Genomic DNA, 20,740 nt, shown 5'->3' with positions numbered 1-20,740 from the left:
ATTGCAGCATTATTTAAAATAGCCAAATTATGGAAGCAACCCAATGTCCATTGACAGATGAATGGATAAAGAAGATATAGATATAGATAGACATATAGATACACACACAATGGAATATTATTCAGCCATAAAAAATGAAATCTTGCTATCTGCAACCACATGGATGGAGCTAGCGAGTATAATGCCCAGTGAAATGTCAGGGAAAGACAAATATGATTTCACTCAATACATGGAATATAAGAAGCCAAACAAAAGATCAAAGGGAAAAAGAGAGAGAGATAAATCAAGAAACAAACTCAACTGCAGAGAACAAACTGATGGTTACAAGAACGAGGCGGGTGGAAGGATGGGTGAAATAGGTGAAGGAGATTAAGAATACACTTACTGTTTTGGCAGCATCTGAGAGAATGAAGACCATTCTCATCAATCAAACGACTGACATTCCAGAAAATGCTGACATCACTCTTAAGGGACCCACTGTTTTGTAAAGGGTCCTAGAGGAACCCTGTGAAGGGACTTCAGTCACATCATTGTAGAGCTCGGTGTTCTTGGAAAGAAAAAGAGAAGGCTCCAAGTTGACAAATGGTGGGGAAATAGAAAAGAATTGGCTATTGTTGTTTGCACCATCTATAGTCATGCACAGAACATGATGAGGGGTGTTACACTAGGTTTCCATTACAAGATGAGGTCTGTGTATGTCAGTTCCCCCATCAATGCTGTTATTCAGGAGAATGGTTCTCTTATTGAAATTTGTAATTTCTTGGGTGAAAAATACATCCACAGGGTTCAGATGAAACCGGGTATTGCTGGTTCAGTATCTCAAGCCCAAAAAGAAGAGTTAATTCTTGAAGGAAATGACATTGAACTTGTATCAAACTCAGCTGCTTCGATTCACAAAGTCACAACAGTTAAAAACAAGGATATCAGAAAATTTGGGGATGATATCTATGTTTTTTTTCTTTTTTTAATTTTATTTTTAATTTTTTAAAAATTTACATCCAAATTAATTAGCATATAGTGAAACAATGATTTCCGGAGTAGATTCCTTAATGCCCCTTAACCATTTAGCCCATTCCCCCTCCCACAACCCCTCCAGCAACCCTCAGTTTGTTCTCCATATTTATGAGTCTCTTCTGTTTTGTCCCCCTCCCTGTTTTATATTATTTTTGTTTCCCTTCCCTTATGTTCATCTGTTTTGTCTCTTAAAGTCTTCATATGAGTGAAGTCATATGATTTGTGTCTTTCTCTGACTGACTAATTTCACTTAGCATAATACCCTCCAGTTCCATCCACGTAGTTGCAAATAGCAAGATATCATTCTTTTTGAGCCTTGTGATACATTTTTTTTTCAGTTTACTTATTTATTTTGAGAGAGACAGAGACTGTGCAAGTGAAGGAGGAGCAGAGAGAGAGGGTAAGAGAGGATCCCAAGCAGGCTCCATGCTGCCAGTGCAGGGCCACATGCGGGATTTGAGCTCACAAAACCATGAGATCATGACTTGAGCCAAAACTGAGAGACGCTTAACTGAGCCACCCAGCTGCCCCAAGACTTAGTGATATTTAAAAGATGCAATGAGGGGCGCCTGGGTGGCTCAGTGGGTTAAGTGGCGGACTTCAGCTCAGGTCATGATCTCGTAGTCCGTGAGTTCGAGCCCCACGTCAGGCTCTGTGCTGACAGCTCAGAGCCTGGAGCCTGTTTCAGATTCTGTGTCTCCCTCTCTCTGACCCTCCCCATTCATGCTCTGTCTCTCTCTGTCTCAAAAATAAATAAACGTTAAAAAAAAATAAAAAATAAAAGATGCAATGAAAGCTGTATTGATTTGGGGGGGAAAAAGAATATACTTATCATGATGAGCCCTGAGTAATGTATAGAATTGTTGAATTACTATAATGTACACCTGAAACTAATATAACAATGTATATTAAGTATATTTGAATTAAAATTAAAACGTTAAAAAAGTAGATGTATTTCATTGATATGTTGTATTTTAAAATGAAAAAACAAAATACAGTATCTACTAAATGCATCTGCCCCAAAAGTTGACATTGAAAATATAGCTATAAATATGAAATAAAAATGGAATTTAAAAAAAGGAGGAGAGGGAGAAGCCCAGGAAGAAGAAGAAAAGAAAAAATGTTAAGGATTATTATTGGGTGATTTTGTAATCATTTTGAAATTCAAAATGTTTTTAAATTGAATTTTCTGTGTCTTAGGTCTTTTAAAGATTACACCATATTTGCAGTCAACTGATAATATATGGATTTTTTTGGTATGAGGTTTCTAATGTATTAATATTCTTTACTTTTTAGATAAAAAACTCGAATGCATGATTAGGGGAATATATTTTACATTTTGATGAAAGAATAAATTATGTGGACTGAATGAAACTTTGGGGGCTCATGACTTAAGTATTATTTAAAAGTCTTCTCTAGAATTACTTTAATTGGTTATGAGTTCTCAGAAATAAAGTATAGCCTTGAAAATATAATCACTAAGCTATCAATTTTAAATATTTATTTTAATTATTTAAAGAAAAACTGATCTCTTTGTCTCAAAATCCTTCACTTAAGCAGAAGCACTCCTATTTTATGTGCTAGGTACAATAGCAGGTAGGTGTGGTGGACATCACTGCTACTCCACAGTCTTTCCAACTCTCCTCCCCTTCTGGCACGTGAAATCATTGTTTTTCTACCTCCTTGAAGTTAGGTGCAGTCATGTGTCTTGCTTTGGCTAATGTGCAGAAGAGAAGTGCACCACTTGTAGGTGGCATTAAAGAGCCTGTTCATTACTCTTTATGTTTTCTCTTCCTTTTTTTTTGTGTTGACCTAGGAGGGTGCATGTTTCATAGAGTAAATGCTTCAGACAGTCATCCATGGAAGACAGGTTTCCAGGACCTGCAGACTTAGGGTGAGCAAGAAATAAAGTTTGTTCCATTTTTCACGAAGACTTGAGAGTTGTTTGTTACTACAGCATAATCAAGACCCTCTGATTATAGTTGGTAAATCAAAAAAGGTGGTTAAAACAAAGAATCTTAAACATACTGCATATGTAATTCTAATTAGTTTTAGTTTATAATAAGTAGGTGTGTATAAAATAATAAATATTTTTGTTGTTGTTAACCAACAGCTTTCCTTTGAATATGAATTTGTCAACCTGAGTTCCATGCTGTCTTTCGCTCATTACCACATAGATCATGCTTTGTATGTGATTTTTCCCTGGAACAAAGAGGTAAGGACCCGGGAGATGCATTCTGAGTGAATACTCTCCTGGCTTTTTACGTTGACCCCTTGCAAACATTTTGCACTTGTCTCTCTCCTTTAGGGTTTAGGTAAAGGGGATTAAGAGGTACAAACTTCCAGTTATAAAATAAATAAGTCATGAGGATGAAAATACAGCATAGAAAACATAGGTAATAATATTGTAATAACATTGTGTGGTGACAGATGGTAACTACACCTATCATTGTGAGAATTATGTAATGTATAGAATTGTCAAATCACTGTGTTTTACACCTGAAACTAATATAACATTGTATGTCAACTATACTTCAATTAAAAAAAAAAAAAACAGACACTTAAAAATATAAGCCTACTTTGACGGCATTTTTTACAGAGACTTACCTTTATCAAGTCTTTCTAAAACACTCTCCTTAGTTTTCATATGAATATCTGTCATTTTCACACTCTTGTTCATCAATATATGTGGTATTTAATGAAATTGTTTAACTTTAATAACAAGTATTAATGGTAGAAAATATTAGGAATCAACACAACTGTTTCTTAACAAGCACATAATTCATTCAGCTAGAGTAGAAGACTAAAGAATACTAGAGAATAACCTACTGATCATGAGTTTTGCTGCAGAGAGCACCAGTCCAGGCTTTACATTGGAGCCTAGAGAATCAGTATATTGGACACAAATCTGGTACATCTCAGGAATTCTAAATGACCTTCTTCCTTCTCCCTCTTAGGTGGCACCCACTCACACTAAGGTACCTTTCGTCTTGGGAAAGAAACTGAAGAGGTTTTCTCATAGTCTGGCTAGGAAATAGTGGAGCGAAAGTTCTAACCTAGACAGACTGATTCCTAACCAGGGTGAGAGAGGACAGGAAAATACTGAAATGGAGTTTGAGGCACATGATAGAAATAAGACAGCCTGGGTAGGAATGCTGATGCCAGATCAGAGGCTCTCTAAACAATTGCTCAGAAATTAAGCAGCCTCCAGGTAAAGTAAATCAGAGTGTAAACCTGCTCCTTTTGAAAGAGGAGCTATTTCTGCTTTTTATAATAATTTCTGCAGATGGCTGGAGTTTTCAAATGTTATTTCATTTATCCAGCCATTCAACAAATATTTAATAAATACCTGCTGGGCCATGGGAGATTTTAGGCACTGTGGATATACAGATATAATTAAGGTAAAGCCCAAACATTAAGAAATTTATTAGACTGATAGAGAAGACTGACAAGTACTCAAAAAACTAGAATAAAATAACAATAAACATGGGGTGTGAGCAGCACAGAGGAGTGTATCAAACACCTTGCCTGCGGCTAGAGGAGTGGAGAGACATCCCAGAGACAATGAAGAAGAGTAGAGTCCTGAGCACTGGACATCATTTTTCTAGGAGACAAGGGGAGGAAAGGACATTTTAGGCAGAAGGAATAGCACACAGCAGGAAATGGAATCATGAGTATAGTGCATTCCAGAAACAGCTGTTAACGTGGTAGATTTAGAGTATGGCCAGAAGAACCATATAATTCACCCACAAAACCAGGATGATACTTCTGAGAGTGAAATGGGGGTGCTTTTCATAATTGCTCTGGGACAACAGGAACAAACAGGCACTGTCCCAGGTAAACTAGGATGTTTGGTCACCCCAAGGGAGGAGGCTACAGAATGGGAAGGGTTTAGGAATCACTTAGACTTGAATTTGAAACAAGTCTTGGATGGTCAGAGGCAGAGTGACTGTGTTCAGTCAGTTATTTGGCTGACAATTTCCTCTCATCTGTAAAATGGAAATAATTTCTTCCTTGTAGGTTTGTGTTATGACTGTATGTGATAACACATATAATGCAGCTAGTATAAGCTAGATTATACTATGTGCCCAATAAATGTTTCCCCGGTGTCTACACTACCCCCACCATAGGACAGAGAAGGAGGATGAGGCTGGAGGGTTAGGCAAGTATTAGATTTCCATAGATCTTTTATATCATGCTAAGGAGTTTAAATTTAACCTGGAAAAAATAAGCAGAGGATTTATCCAATCATATTTGTGCTTTAGAAATTTGAGTCTGGCTGCAATGTTTAAGATATATAGCAAGGCAGTGAGTCATACTGAGGAGCTCCTGATGACCTCTGGCACTACAAAACTTTGAGATCTTCATATTTTTGGAGGAGACTTAACCTCTGCAGATGTTGGAAAATGGGGGTGGGTACAGCCTATCACTGTCTGGAGGAGTGGGAGGGAGAGCCAGCAATGGTGGTTTAGAATGGGAAGTTCTGACAACTCCCTAAAATCAGGTTCTCAGTGTAGTTCCAGACCTGCAGCATCCGGGAACTTGAATTTGCTAGAAAAGCAAATTCTAAACACTAAGTAGACCTACTGAATCAGCAAGTCGGCAGTGTGTGTGTGTGTGTGGGGGGGGTCCAATGATCTGTGTTTTAAGCAGCCTGCTGGGATATTCGGATAGATATGAAAGTTTGGTAAATCCAATTCAAAGTATCCTGCAAGGCTAAAAATTAAATAGGAGATCGAGGTCTGTGAATCAAGAATAGTAATGAATATGTCCCTAAACTAAGGGAGAAACAGAGGTAGGCATTGAAGCCAAAATATAAAGCCAGGGATTTGGAGTACCAGGGAGATAAAAAGAAGGCACCCCTAATTGAGAAAATAAACAAGCAGTTGAGATGGTCTTTGGGAAATACCTGGAATAAGTATTATAGCTTATTTTAGTTTCCTGCTGTAACAAAGCACCACAAACAGGGTGGCTTGAACAACAGAAAATTATTCTCTTATACCTCTGGAGGCTGGAAGCCAGAAACCAAGGGCTGCGTGGGTGGCCTGGTTAAGCATCCGACTTCGGCTCAGGTCATGATCATGACGTCGCGATTCTGCGTCGGGCTCTGTGCTGACAGCTCAGAGCCCGGAGCCTGCTTCAGATCTGTGCCTCCCTCTCTCTGCCCCTCCCCTGCTCAAGCTCTGTCTCTCTGACTCTCTCTCTCAAAAATAAATAAACATTAAAAAAATTAAAATAAAAAAAAAAGAAGCCAGAAACCAAGGTGTCAGGAGGGCTATGCTGTCTCTGAAGCTCTAGGTAGAACCCTTCCCTGCCTCGTTCTAGTTTCTGGTGGTGCTCCACCCTTGGTGCTCCATGACTTACAGGTGCAACACTCTGACCATGGCCTTCTCTCTGTGTGTCTCTCCCTCCACGTCTCTTCTTACAGCTCACAGTCATCTTGGATTGGAGTCCATTCTGATAACCTCATCTTAACTAATTACATCTGCAGCATTACTATTTCCAAATCAAGTCACATTCTGAGATACTAGGAATTAACACTTAAACATATTTTGGAGGCAGAACTAGGACATAAACCAGCCCATAACCCATAAACCAGCTCTTATAAGCTGGCACTGCATAGTTTGGGTCCCCTGAGAATGACCCTGAAACAGAGATTCGTGTTTAAATAGTTTATTTGGCAAGTCCAAGAAAATACCTTAGAGAAGTGGGAAGGTGGGGCAGGGAAAAAGAAGGCATTCAAGAAAGTGTGTGGGCAACTGGGGCTTAATCTGCTAGAGAACTCTGGGAAACATATAGAACCTATGCCTCGAACACAAAACAAAACCCATGCCTCAGAGGGGACTCAGGTGTTTTTATAGCCCCAGATGAGGGTACTCAGGGGTGCCATGAACTCTTAGGCATTTCCAATCTGCTACAAGCAAAGGAAGAATAGGTCTTACTGGCCAGGAAAGCCCTTAGGTAAAGAGATGCTGGCAGTTGTCAGTCAGGCCAACATACGCAGAAATGGTCAAGACTGAGGGCGGAAGTAACAGAGGCATCTGCTATAAGTGGAAGGTCTGGCTTTAGAAAAGTAGGATAAAATAAGGAAATAAATAAATGCAAACCTCACACATAAGTCAGCAAATTAATGGGTCAGGAAGTCTATACAATATAAAATGGCCAATTTGACTTTTAAAATTTCTCACTGAGTTGAGTTGATTTTGTTTACTCTAGACCAAAGCTTTATAGCCACTGAACTGTAAAACAACAACAACAACAACAACAAACAAAATAGGGAAGGAAGGAAGGAAGGGAGAAAGATTTTATATGATTTTAATTATTGTAAAATTACTGATGAGACTATTTGGAGCTTTTCAAGATAGTTCATTTTTCCAGGGTTGGGAGAATTAAACAACAACAACAACAAAAGGAAAAGTAGGGAGAGATTCTCACAGCTTCCTACACCTCAGAAGGACACACCTGGACAGAGAGAATCTAAATAACCTGCCCATGATCGTTCAATGAAGTATAGAAATGTCTGGAAACAACGTTTTCTGCTTTGGCTTCTTTTTTGCTTCTTTAGCTCCTCAGCTGTGTCTAACTTATCTGGAAGACTAATATAAACTGAACTGGTATATGGTGCTCTTTTCTAAAGTGGCACAGTAGATTTCTTAGTATTAAGGGTTTTTTTTAAGTTTATTTATTTATTTTGAAAGAGAGAGAGAGCACTAGTGTACATGCATGTGTGAGCCAGGGGTGGGGTGGGGGGAAGAGTAAGGGGGGGGAGAGTTGGACAGAGAGAGAGAGAGAGAGAGAGAGAGAGAGAGGACAATCTCAAGCAGGCTCTGCAATGTCAGTGGGGCTCCATCTCATAACCGTGAGATCATGACCTGAGCCGAAATCAAGAGTCAGATGCTCAGCGGACTGAGACACAGGCACCTATTAATGTTTATTTTTAAGGTGGACACCTCACATTTTTACATAGGTGGAAGTTAATGCCACCATTATCTTATTTAAAAAAAGGAAACTGAGGCTCAGAGTTTTTTTGCTTAAGGTCATACAGCAAGTTTTTAATAGAATCAGGATTACAATTCAAGATTTTTTTTTCTCTTTTATCTGCATTCTTTTCAACTAAATACAACTATTTTCTGGTTATTTAGGAAATATATATACATTATGATCCAGCCATGGAGATTGCTTTCATAAAATATACTTCACTGGGGTTAGAGGCACTCCAACATAATTTGACCTTCTCATATTTGAACTGGGTGCCAGGAAAGTGGCAAATGTCAAAAAAAGTGTTTTTCTTCTTCACATATTGTGCTTTGTAACTCAAACATTTTGCATACAGAATGATGTTTCTTACCAATATAGTAATAAAAAATCCAGTGTGGTTAAATCATAATAACTTCAAATGATAACATAATTGAAGTTGTATGCAAAAAAGTTTAGCTAACAAAGAATAATTTTCAACACCAGAATAGCTAGCTGGTCCTGGAATAGTCAACGGAGGAAAGAGAATCCAATTATTACGTTCCCAACATAGTATTTAATGGAGAATCAAAGCTTTATAGGCTCATAATTTATAATCATCTCATGCAAAAAAAAATCATGAAAATTATACTTGTGAGAAAATTTCAGTAAAGTTACACAAATAGATACAGATTTTATATTTTCTTTTGGCAATGATTAAAGTTAGAAGGAAAATTTTGTGTGAATCTCTAGATTCTTATAGATACAGTTTCAAATCCTGTCTCCCACCTATTAGTAGGTGGGATTGTCCTGTGTTTTGTCATCTGTATTCTCAAACTGTCCTGTGTTTTGTCATCTGTATTCTTAAACTTTTATCCCCATCTGCTAATGTAATGCCTGCCATACATTAAATGCCATTAAAAACTCATACTCTAAATAAAACTACTTGTAAGGATTATCAAGATAAATGACAAAGTCTGATATATTAAGTAGATACTCAATAAAAAATATTTTTATTCCCAGTCATGGTATGTGTTCTTTGTGCTATAGTATGGTACATGTTGGGAGAACTATGGAAAGACAGAGACTTTGGAATTAGACACACTGGGATTTATAAATCACAAATGTGCTACTTTGCAATGTAGTGACTATGGACACATAAATTAACTTCTCACAAACTCAGTTGTTTCTTCTCTACAATAAAAAACAGGAACAGTAAGCCTTCAATGTTGAGAATCAAATTAGCTTATGGATATATGTGGTTCTTTGATTTTAGTTTTTTTCATTTCTAAAATGGGAATTCCGGGGCGCCTGGGTGGCTCCGTCAATTAAGCGCCGACTTTGGCTCAGGTCATGATCTCGCGGTCCATGAATTCAAGCCCCACATCCGGCTCTGTGCTGACATCTCAGAGCCTGGAATCTGCTTCAGATTCTGCGTCTCCCTTTCTCTGCTCCTTCCCCACTTGTGCTCTGTCTCGCTCTGTCTCTCTCTGTCTCTCAAAAATAAATAAACATTAAAAAAAAATAAAATAAAATGGGAATTCCATTCTTTACTATCTTAAAATGTTGTTATGAAGGCCAATTTAAATAATGTATTTGAAAGTGAGTTTTTTAGAAGTCTAATTATTATAAAAATGTTAATTTTTATCACTAAAATTTTATTAAAATTATTAAATATTGTATCATTATTATCACTAAAATCTTTAAAATTAAAATATAATCTAAACATAATTTCTGATGAATAGTAATTTCTCCTATGAAGTGTATGCTTAACTTCCAAATTTAATCAGATCATGGAGTTGTTGAATATTATACCTTATGATTCAATATTTAAAACTTATTTGTAAGGGGCACACTGGGTGGCTCAGTCAGTTAATCGTCCAACTCTTGGTTTCAGCTCAGGCCATGATCTCCCGGTTCATGGGTTTGAGCCCCAAATGTGTAGAGCCTGCCTGGGATTCTCTCTCGCTCCCTCTCTGCCCCTTCCCCCCACCCTGTGGTCATGTCTTCTCTCTTTCTCGCTCTCTCTCTTAAATATAAAAAAATTTAAAACTTTTTTGTGAATATTTAAGTTTCTAGCAAACCAAATATATCTATCTGCTAATGATTATTAACATTATGATTTTATTTTTATTTAAAACATTTTTTTTAACGTTTATTTATTTTTGAGACAGAGAGAGACAGAGCATGAACGGGGGAGGGTCAGAGAGAGGGAGACACAGAATCTGAAACAGGCTCTAGGCTGTCAGCACAGAGCCCGACGCGGGGCTCGAACTCACAGACTGCGAGATCGTGACCTGAGCCAAAGTCGGCCACTTAACCGACTGAGCCACCCAGGTGCCACTATTTTTATTTTTAAAAGTTTCCTTTAATCAGTCAGCTCTACTCTATGTTAAATAATGATTTAATTGGTAAAGTGCCATTTTACATTACTTTTTAAGGTCTCACTGCTTTTTGAAATCATAACAGTGTAAAATGTTTTCCTGTAATGAAATTAACAAATTAGAAATATTGATTAATTCCAGTGGCTGAAGCCCCACAGGTAATTTCTGAATTGCAAGGTCCCTGCCCTGATGACACTTATATATGAAGTAAGATAAAAGACAGACGAGACTAACGTTGTCAGCAAAATATACATAAAGGAATGTAGTCTAGTGGGATATTAAAGCAAAGAGGGTAGGAAAGGGTGGCGGGTGGGTAGTGGGCTGTGCAAAAAAGGAGAGCTGGGAATGGCCTGGCATGTTCAGAGACTTGGGCCTTGGAAGTTATAGTCAGGCAATGGTGATGAGAAGAAACAGGAAATAAGTTGCTTGTGGGAGTCCGTGTTTCCCAGGCTTAAGAGGCAATGAATAGACACTTAGGATTTTTAGCTGAAGAATTACCAACTAAAAGTGAAGTTCTGGGGGATTAACTTGTCAGTGGCTTCTAGAGCTGAATAGAGTGGAGAAAGAGAACAGCTTCGAGGAATGTCAATAATTTGGGTATGACCTGAGTATGATGACAGTCATGGATTAAAGGTCAAGAAGCGAGTTACTACAGAATATTAAAACCTGTACTTATCAGGTGATCCAACAGGAATATAAGTTTGTCAGACAGGGGAGAAAGTTTGGAATTTCTTTGAGGGTGGTGGCTCGAGTGGGTAAAGGCATTGTGGATGATGTGACCCACTCCGGTATAGAATCGTGTCTAATCTCATGGGGCATCAAATTATAATAGTCTTTAACAGACTAGGGCTGGAGTCGCAAAAGTGGACTAGTTCTGTGAAGGAGAAAGCATGGGCTTGTACAGCTAACCCTGGTTTCAGATATGGAGCTCAGGGAAACAGACTTGGTGTGCCATAAATTTCCCCTTGATATTGTAGTCCCCTTGTATTGAAAGCTTTTCTCTAAGAGCCCCTCTTGTTCAAATTACCAGGTAAACTTTCTAGTTATGAAAGTCATTTCTAGCTATTTCAACCTTCACACGTCAACCAACACACTTATACTCTGTTAAGTTGAACACCAAGAAAAGTTGTCGTTTTTCACATTTATTGTAACGGAATGTTCTTTGCAATGCTTTAGCTATGGCCACCTAAATGTCAACATTGTTAACAACACTGTCTCTAAATTAGATACCTCCGGGAAAGCTCTTTTAGTTGGAAGACTTTGCATGTTATAATACTTCCTATATTTGAATGTATTATTAATAAGAGGTAGCTAGCTTCCAAAGTATATGTACTTCCAGCCTCAGAAAGATATTTCCATTATTTTCATCATCTGGGTTTAAATTCAGCTTTGTATTTAAAAGTTTTATGATTGATTCAGAAAATGAGTGAACACAACCCAAAAGAATTTTAGGATTTTAGTGTTTAAAATACCTTTTGCCAGTCTCGGAGTTGATTTTAATAAAAACACAACTGCAGACAATTGTCTATATTAAAAACATTAAAAAACATCCAGCTGTGTCCAGCTGTTTTGTCAGTTTAAGGGATCAGGATTTCTTCTTCCCTGCAAAAATGGAGCTTTGGGTTTGGGGCTTTATCCCCCTATGCTCCTATGGTATCTCTTTCTCATGGTATCCACCTTAGAAAGTTATGTGAGAAGATTTTGGGGCCATGTGTTTGTGTGGTGCAAGGCAATTGAGAATATGGGTTCCTTTTTCCCTTCGGCTTTACACAAGTCATTTACATATTGAGCTCCCACAGTCATCTCCATTAGTTTTCCTCACTTCCTCTCAGTGCCTCCTCCAGGTGGGTTCTTAAGTCACTGAGGAAAATATTTCCTGTCGTTAGCTGTGTTCCCCTTTCAGACATCCAAAAGCTACTGGACAAGAAGCAGTTCTTTTGTGCCTATTGAATTTCTTAAAAAAACAAAACAAAACAAAACAAAAAAACCCTTCTTACCTTTTTTTGTCATTGAGCTAGGAGAGAAGTCCAAGAGAAATTTATTTGTGCTCTCAAAGTCATACGATTCTTTAAAGTTATGATTGTTCACAGGAGCCTAGGCAGCTCAGTTGGTTAAGCGTCAGACTCTTGGTTTTGGCTCAGGTTATGATCTCACGGTTTGTGGGTTGGAGTGTTGCATCTGGCTCTGCACTGTCAGTGCTTGGGACTTTGTCTCCCTCTCTCTCTGCCCCTCCCTTGCTCATGCTCTCTCTCTCTCTCTCTCAAAGTAAATAAATAAACTTTTAAAAGATAAAAAAATATTATGATTATTTAAAGTTATGTGCATTCTTCGTTAGCAGCTCACATTTACAGTTTCTGGTATTATTGTTATCCCAATAACAATGTTAGAATAAAAATTTGCACGTGTAAAACCTAATACTTTTCAGTTGTTCAGGCATTGAGAATAGGATTTCTTACCCACACTCATACAAACATCCACAACGAGTAGCAACTAATCCAAGTTTTAGGAACTCAGTAAGGATTTATTTCCCAAATAAAAATAAATGAGTGGTTGCTGATTTTCTTCCTTTTTACATACGTGGACAGACTTTAAGATATATAATTGAAATAGAATCTATATTTAAAGTTAACATAACAAAATACTATATCTCTACTCTCTATGTATCTATTTCAACATGTACATTTACTTGCAGCTCTAACTACATATACACGTGTTTTGTATCCAAACATATTTAATTTATTAGCACTGAATTGATTCCCCCAGTCTTCCCAGTATTCAGGCAGCAACATGGTTTAAAGATGAATTATAGTTTCCTTGATATCGAAAACTGAACACTTAACTGAAATTTAGAATTAGAGTTACATCTAGAGTCTTCATTGATGTCTCCTTTCTAATTACGGCAAAATGTAAATTGCAAGATAACAACTGAATGTTTCATTCTGTCGTGCTTCACATTGCCTCAAGAGTATGTGTGCTGAGTTGGTATAAGAGCGTTGATAAATATTAGCCAATAACTTGTCCAGCTGCTAATGTAAAGCATCTGCTCAAGTGCAAAACTCTCCTTCCTGGAAGTAAAAACGTGCAGGTAGGCTGGGCAGGTGAAATTTCTGCAACAGCAGCGCCCTTCAGGTCCAGGCAGCAGGAGGACACTGCAGAGAATGCCTCGCTCTTCCATTAGAATTGCTTTGGAGCTTATCCAAAAATGAAGACAATTGATCAATACTGCCCTAAACAATTATTTTTAACAAGAATATTGTAAGTTTTCAATCTAAAAATGACATGTAAAGTATGTATCTGCATTCTGATTCTCCTCAAGCACTCTTACGTGCTACTGGCCTCAACGATGAAAAAACAGGAATTGATTCATAACATCACTGTTATTGGAGCAGCCAGAAGAAGTTGCTAAATCCAGTCCCAAATTAAATTAATGGAACGGTTTTTCAATTTTTTTTTTTTTTTCAACGTTTATTTATTTTTGGGACAGAGAGAGACAGAGCATGAACGGGGGAGGGACAGAGAGAGAGGGAGACACAGAATCGGAAACAGGCTCCAGGCTCTGAGCCATCAGCCCAGAGCCTGACGCGGGGCTCGAACTCACGGACCGTGAGATCGTGACCTGGCTGAAGTCGGACGCTTAACCGACTGCGCCACCCAGGCGCCCCTGGAACGGTTTTTCTAAAGTACGTTCTTGATCACTGGAGATTGCACCCATGCGAGATCACTCGCATGATTTGAGTCCTTTACGTGCACTTGAACTTGAGAACCTCTGCAGGAGTTTTTGCCAGTCCCAGAAGGTTTGCAACTTTTCAGCACCGTGCTGTAGAATGTCTCCTTCTCCACCTATAATAATTACTGTTATTTTCAAGCTATTGTAAATTGAGCACGGCATCATTTATTTGATCAAGCTCTCCTGGCTTGTGTCACTTTAGCCCATTGTTCTCTTTGGCAGGTAAGTCTAATCCTATAGCTTTTTAACTTCAAGCCTAAAAGAGGAAAGCAGCACAGCCTGCCATGGCCAAGACATAAATGAATCTAGTTCATCTAACTCAAAGTGCCATGTTGCCTTTAGCATAATCCAAGTCACGAATGCTACCTTGTGTTCCTGGGCTTCCCTTCTATTTAGAGTAACTTTCAATTTCACACACTAACACTCTGTGCCAAAATCGAGTCTGTGACTGAATCGTGGAAAAGATGTAATTATTGCTTAGTTAGGTGCCTGCTCCATTGGATGGCCATGAGTCACTTTTGTCCTCTTCTTTCTTTCATTCTTTCTTTCTTTTTTTTGTCACACGGCTCCTGTCCTTTAGATTCCTTCTCTCTGTGTAAAGGGCAAAGTCTCTCTAGACTGTTCCCACAGTGTCCTCAGTCCAATAGGTTACAAAGGTACTAACACACACACACACACACACACACACACACACACACAAAAGTGGTACCCTTGGGAAAATCCATTTCTTCTGGGATTGTTCCTGTTCCAATGAATGTGGACTTCTTTGAGCTGACAAATACGTTTAGCAACATCTCCGTACAAATGAGTACAGGTTATTTCATTCAGAGTCCAGGGAAAAAGCCTTCCCTTCCTGGATATGCATGAGGTGATGAATACACTCTTTTGGAACAAGGAAGCTTTATTTAAAAGACTCTTTGTATGCTGCTGAGTACCCTAATGAGCTATCCAGGGTGGTGCATCAGTGTGGGAGCCATCAGAGAAGGCCCCTACTCTCTGTTCACTAGCCCTGCTCTCCTTTGTTGTTGACTCACCAGTACTCGTCACTCCCCTGACTGAGTAGAAGAAAAAAAGTGACTTTCATTGTATAGCCCAAACCACCAAAGTCATCAGTTTTATATATGGCAAACACTGGACATAGGAACCTATTCTCTTGCTGCTTACGCCTATGAGGGAATCTCTCCTGGTAGGGATTTTGCGACTCCAAAAACAGATGCAGAAAATCTCAGTCTGAAAGCGTGAGGGACATGCTTGTGTGTGAAGTTCACCCTGTTTAATGAACCTTACACCACCGGTGAATCTGTTTGGATACAGTTGGCTAGAATGGATCTATACAAATAAAGTGAATAGTTAAGACAATGATCTAGATCACTTGGGCCCCAACTGCCTATTTCAGGAGTCATTGCAGAGTTTGCGTTAGAAAGATAATGCCTCAATTCTTCACTTCATGTGACATTTGCAGATTTGGTTTTAATGGAAATGTTTTCTTATCCTAATAGTCATGGACTTAAATTCACACTGCAGTTTGTTTATTTGAGACACAATTTATAATCACACATCTCTAAATTTACAATATTTTAGTAACATAGAGCCTGTGGAGAAAAAATAATCCAAAATTAAATCAGCTTCTAGATGAAGGTGAAATAAGTCTCTTGCTTAAAATATACAGATATTTAAGGTCAGGTGTGAGGGTTTTTTTTTTCCACCCGATTTATGTCAATTGTTGCCTTCAGTCCCCATTTGCCTTTTTGTGTATAATAATGATCTAACCTGGTACCATGCTCCAAAACACTACTACATCTACAGACACCCAAGAAATATGTATCTGAGGCCACACGAGTACAGATAATGTATTTTTGTAGAATGTCATTTGTGCCAAAGTATCATGAAACCCCGCGTGGTTGATTTGATTACAAGAAAGACAAGTAAGCATGTTACCCTGTTTCCTTCAGCTGGCAGCTGCCGATGTGGGCAATTCCAGGCAGAGAGTATCCTCAGTCCTTGAACATAATTTTACTCATGGAACTGAGAAGCTCAGTGACTTTGTGTGACACTCAACCATGCCTTCATGTTTTTGCTCCCCCTGCCTATATAATACGTTTCCTTTTAAGTGACAGGCTGAAAACTTGTGGCAGAGAGTAGAAATGAGTGAGAAAAGTTGTCTACAGGTAAACCCAAAAACTCACAACACAATTCTCATACTTTTGAAAAAGAAAATTACAGTTCTTCTCTCAAAATTAGGCAGCCAGGGTGAATTGCAGAATGTTTTATAATATACACCTAAAACCTGTACCTTCTGAGACAAGAAGAAAAAAGCCTGTTTCCTCTGGCCCATTAGCAGCTACTCGAATTTTGGCACTCTGTTCTGTTTGTTTTTAATTGAAACCTCAGTTATAATGAACCCATTGTGAGTAAGGGTGGAATGCCACTATCTGAACGCAGATCAGTTTGCCTGGAGTTTAAATGCAGGAGTATATTATGAAAGAGCAAATATCACATGCAGCTGACACCTTCCATACTAGTCCTTAGTAACCACGTGTCCACTATATAAAATTGGAGTTGGTGATTTAGATCTCTGTACTTAAAAAGGCAGCTCCCAAAACAAATGAAAATAGCGTTTGAGGGTGCAGTGATGGAAGCAATATGGAAATCGGCTAAGAAAGTAAACTCCTGTTGTGTATTCCTGTGCTTGTGTCCAAGGTGCTAATTACACTAAAGACAAGAATTAACAGGGAGAAAATATAGACGAGAAAGAGCTGTGACACCTAATTGTATTTACATAGATAAAGAGAGACTAGATGGGAGAAGAAAAGAAACAATGAGGAAAAAGTTCTCCATTTAGTCTCTAATTAGTTAAGAAACATTTAAATTAATAACACAATCTGAGTAATGCAGCTTATGTGGCATATATCACATTTTCAATTAATTCTTGAAATAGTTACTGGTGTCCTACTTTGTTTCAATTTTGGTAAATTGGCTTACAGTCACTTTTTGATGGGTGTCCCATAAAGTAAAAATTAGTAGCATCTCATCTGCCATTAACTACTCTTCTTGTAGCAAAACAATGTTAACATCTATAAAAGAAAAGACTTAAAATAAATATTGAAAGTGGCCCTATTGATTTATAAGTTTAACAATGGCATCAGAGGGGAAGAGAGGGGAATAAGTTTTATTAGCTTCCTTGTATGGACCTGTAGTAGAAAACTCCTTGATTGTCCATGTTTGATATAAAAGTGGTCACTCGGTGTTCATTATTCCTCATTGATATGATATAATCGTCATCTCTGGTATTTTGGAGTTCAGAGGAAAGGTCTGAGATTATAGTACTGCCTTTAAATGGCTAGCTTTTGTGCTAGAATTATGTAAAAATTTGCAATCTGCTGATTACGCTATTAGGGAGCTGCAGCCTCATTGACCTGATGTCATAGTTACCTTCGGAATTCTTAATGTCTCAAGGCAGACTATTACATGATCAAGGCCTGTACTTCTGAAAATTCTCTCATTTGATTGTGGCTGGATATCTTTGTGTGTGCGTGCACGCATGTACGTGCGTGCATTTAATTTTGAGTGATTCGGAAAAAAAACACTTTTGTGTGACCTACTTTTAAAAAGCCGTGATCTTTCAGCCTAGTGAGTCCAGCTACGTTTTTGTCTTTGTTTTTTATTTTGTATGCCTTCCCATGAAAAGTAGCCACTAAACCATGCATAGGTAACGGTTACAGAGGACCAGATATAAGCTAAATGGTGGTCATGTGTAACACTCAGGCAAATGATCTTGACACAGGAAAGTGAATTGAAGTAGTTAGAAAAACCATCAGTTTATTTCTAAGTTTTCTTTCCTAAAAGGAAGTATTATGACTCAAGTATAAAAGCATATTTTTGTTAAATTGATGAAAAGTGAATCAGAAATATTTCTTTTGATTTACAACTCTGTCATCAATGCATGCAAGTCCATGAGTACATTCTTTTAAAAATTTTTCCTCTGAGGACTGGCTAATTATCTGTTACTCAACACCCTTTGCCCCCGTTTTTGCATTAATTTGTCTGTCCTAACAATATACCAGTATGGTTTAATCATATATATTTAACCTACTCAGCCTTTTGTGAAGGACATATTTATGTCTCAGAAAACCAAAATGATTCCACTTTGTTCTGACAGAATAACCTCCATTTCCTTCAACTGCCTGTTTTTAGGTGATATTCTTAGCAAGGGATTTTATTTACTAAATGACATTTCTGCTAACCTGGAAAGGAAGATCTCCATTCTTCAGATACTATCATTACCAAGCTTTAAAAAGACTTGATTGTACCATGTTAGGAAAACAGTGTCAGATTTTCCAACAAACTTTCTCCCCCTGTAATAACCGAGCATAAAAATGAACTTCAAGGGATTGAAATGACTACAAGGCAAATTAATGCAATCAAGTCTTTAGTAACAACTCTGTCCATATCTGTTAAATATTTTCAAACTATTCTAAAAAAAACACACCCAGAAGGCAAACTAACAGTGAATAGAAACAAAATGGTCAGCAGCGTGTGTCGCATGTTATTTGAATGGAAAGTAATTTATCGCGTCTGAAATAAAAGCTGTTTATTCTTGTGTTTCACTGTCTGTAACAATCTTTACCATTTATCTGTGAAAAAGTGAGAAACTGTACCGTTATTAGCATATGAATACTTGACACATCAAATTGGCTGTACAATAACAGAAGGACATTTGCTATTGGTGTATGCACACAGACAAAGCAGCCATTTTGAAAAAAAAAAACGGAATGGTGTGGGTGGTTTAACCCTTTACTTATCCTAGGTTTCCCACTCCTGATTTTGACTGGAACAGTTTGGCAGTTAGAATCAGAATATTTTTATAACAAAAAAAAGTAATCAGGGGCCATTATGCTTACGATAATTATATTGATGCATTCACTCTACTAGAAAAAATAGAGCAGAATGACAATAAAGGAATTTGAGAGAGAGAGATTGTGGTGTGGTGTGTGTGTGTGTGTGTGTGTGTACATGCACGCGCAGGGTGGGGGAAGGGAGTGGAGTCTGGCAGTGTATAGCGGGTACAGAAATGAAACAATGCCTACGTACAGTTTTATTTCATGGCAACAACATAGTGGTCCTTGGGTCAGAGGTGTGAAACTATTTCTCAAAGAAGCTGCATACATAATTGAGGCCCTCTGAAGGGTTCCCAGTTGAAGTTGCCAGGCTACATTCATTTCAAAAGCAGAGCCATTTGTTATCAAATTTAAATTAACTCTGTGCACACTGAACTTGAATTTTAGAGCCCTGCTTACTTACAATTCTTAAAATAGTTGAGAAAGGAGAAAACACTGATCTGGGAAATAGAAATAAGACGGTCCCCTCAAGGAACTGCGGTAGTTCTCATGGAGGCCTGCAGTGTAACAATCTTTCACAGATTAAATTGAGAAGATCTATTTGGAATGATGAGAAACAAATCTGTATTTTCACATGCCATTTTTGTAGACTCAGGTTTATTGCAGAATCTTTACATTTGCACATATGCATTTCAGCGAGGTTTTTACCTTTGTTAGGGTACTAACCCCATTCCCTCCTTCCACCCCCCAGATTAATTATTCTTCACTGTGAGAATTAGAGTAGGATAATTTATAAAATTGTACAATACTCAGACTCTTTGAATATAATATACCAGCTTCCATTCTTCTCTGTAATGGAATACAGTTATTCTTTTCCTAATCTGCATGGCTTTATGCATATTTGAAACAAAGTTTGCAAAACTCACTAGTTGAGTTTTTTGGGCAACTTTTCAAATTGTTGATACATTCATTCAAACAAAAAACTAAAAAAGCCCAGTGGAATGTGTAAAATGTCCTGCTTTGGGATCTTTCTGTAACTACATAGAGGAGAAACTTGCCCCAAAAACAATGTGTGCAAGGTTTTTTTCACAGGATGCACACAGACCTAATAACCCATTAGTCTGTGGTAAGAATGTTTACAGTTTAAGCTATCTCAATTATCAGAATTTTTTCCATCACATTCAAGTTGGCAAAATTAATTTTGGGACAAACTTTTATTCCTGCTAAGTTTAATACATAGAACTAAGCCGTCCATCCTAAATAATCCATGTATTTTTCCTCTCTTTTGAAATACAAACGTAAAGGTTTTAATCGCCATCCCCTCATCCTTATAAGACACTGATTTGTTATAATCAAGCACCCTGTTTTCATTGTTACAGTGAAACTTTAACTTTTTAGTCTGAATGCATAGTAAACTTTGCTTTCAAGGAAATAAACACAAAAATGAAAAATCATTAAAGGCTGTGATGTTAAATGTAGTCTTCCTAATACCTGCTTGAAAGACCCCTATAAGCATAAAGAACATGTTTTATTCCCATTATAAAAATTAGTACTTGTAAAGTACTATGATAGCCATAGAAAACAGAAGCTGATCATTCTAATGACAATGTTCACGATACAAGAATAATTGATATGTAATATGAAAGTAAAGAAAAAAGGGCATTATGCAATTTTAAATTACTCTAAAAATTATTGAATGAGCACATACAGAAAGTGGATATTAGTCTAGCTTCTTTCCTTCCACTGATATGTGTCATTTTAAAGCCACAAACCATTTGCTTATTTAAAGTTCTCTGCGGCCAATAATACTACAAGGTTAGTAT

The 20,740-nt window shown here is 37.7% G+C and overlaps 1 pseudogene; it reads left to right on the top strand.

Moving 5' to 3' along the window:
* Positions 1 to 407: 407 nt before the first annotated feature.
* On the top strand, positions 408 to 952 carry LOC125935145 (60S ribosomal protein L9-like; annotated as a pseudogene).
* The last annotated feature ends 19,788 nt before the right edge of the window (positions 953 to 20,740 follow it).

Source organism: Panthera uncia (genome assembly GCF_023721935.1).
Source record: "Panthera uncia isolate 11264 chromosome A1 unlocalized genomic scaffold, Puncia_PCG_1.0 HiC_scaffold_17, whole genome shotgun sequence".
In the NCBI taxonomy this organism is placed as follows: Eukaryota; Metazoa; Chordata; class Mammalia; order Carnivora; family Felidae; genus Panthera; species Panthera uncia.
The sequence above is the reverse complement of the archived record's forward strand: the minus strand, read 5'-3'. Positions and strand labels throughout refer to the sequence as shown.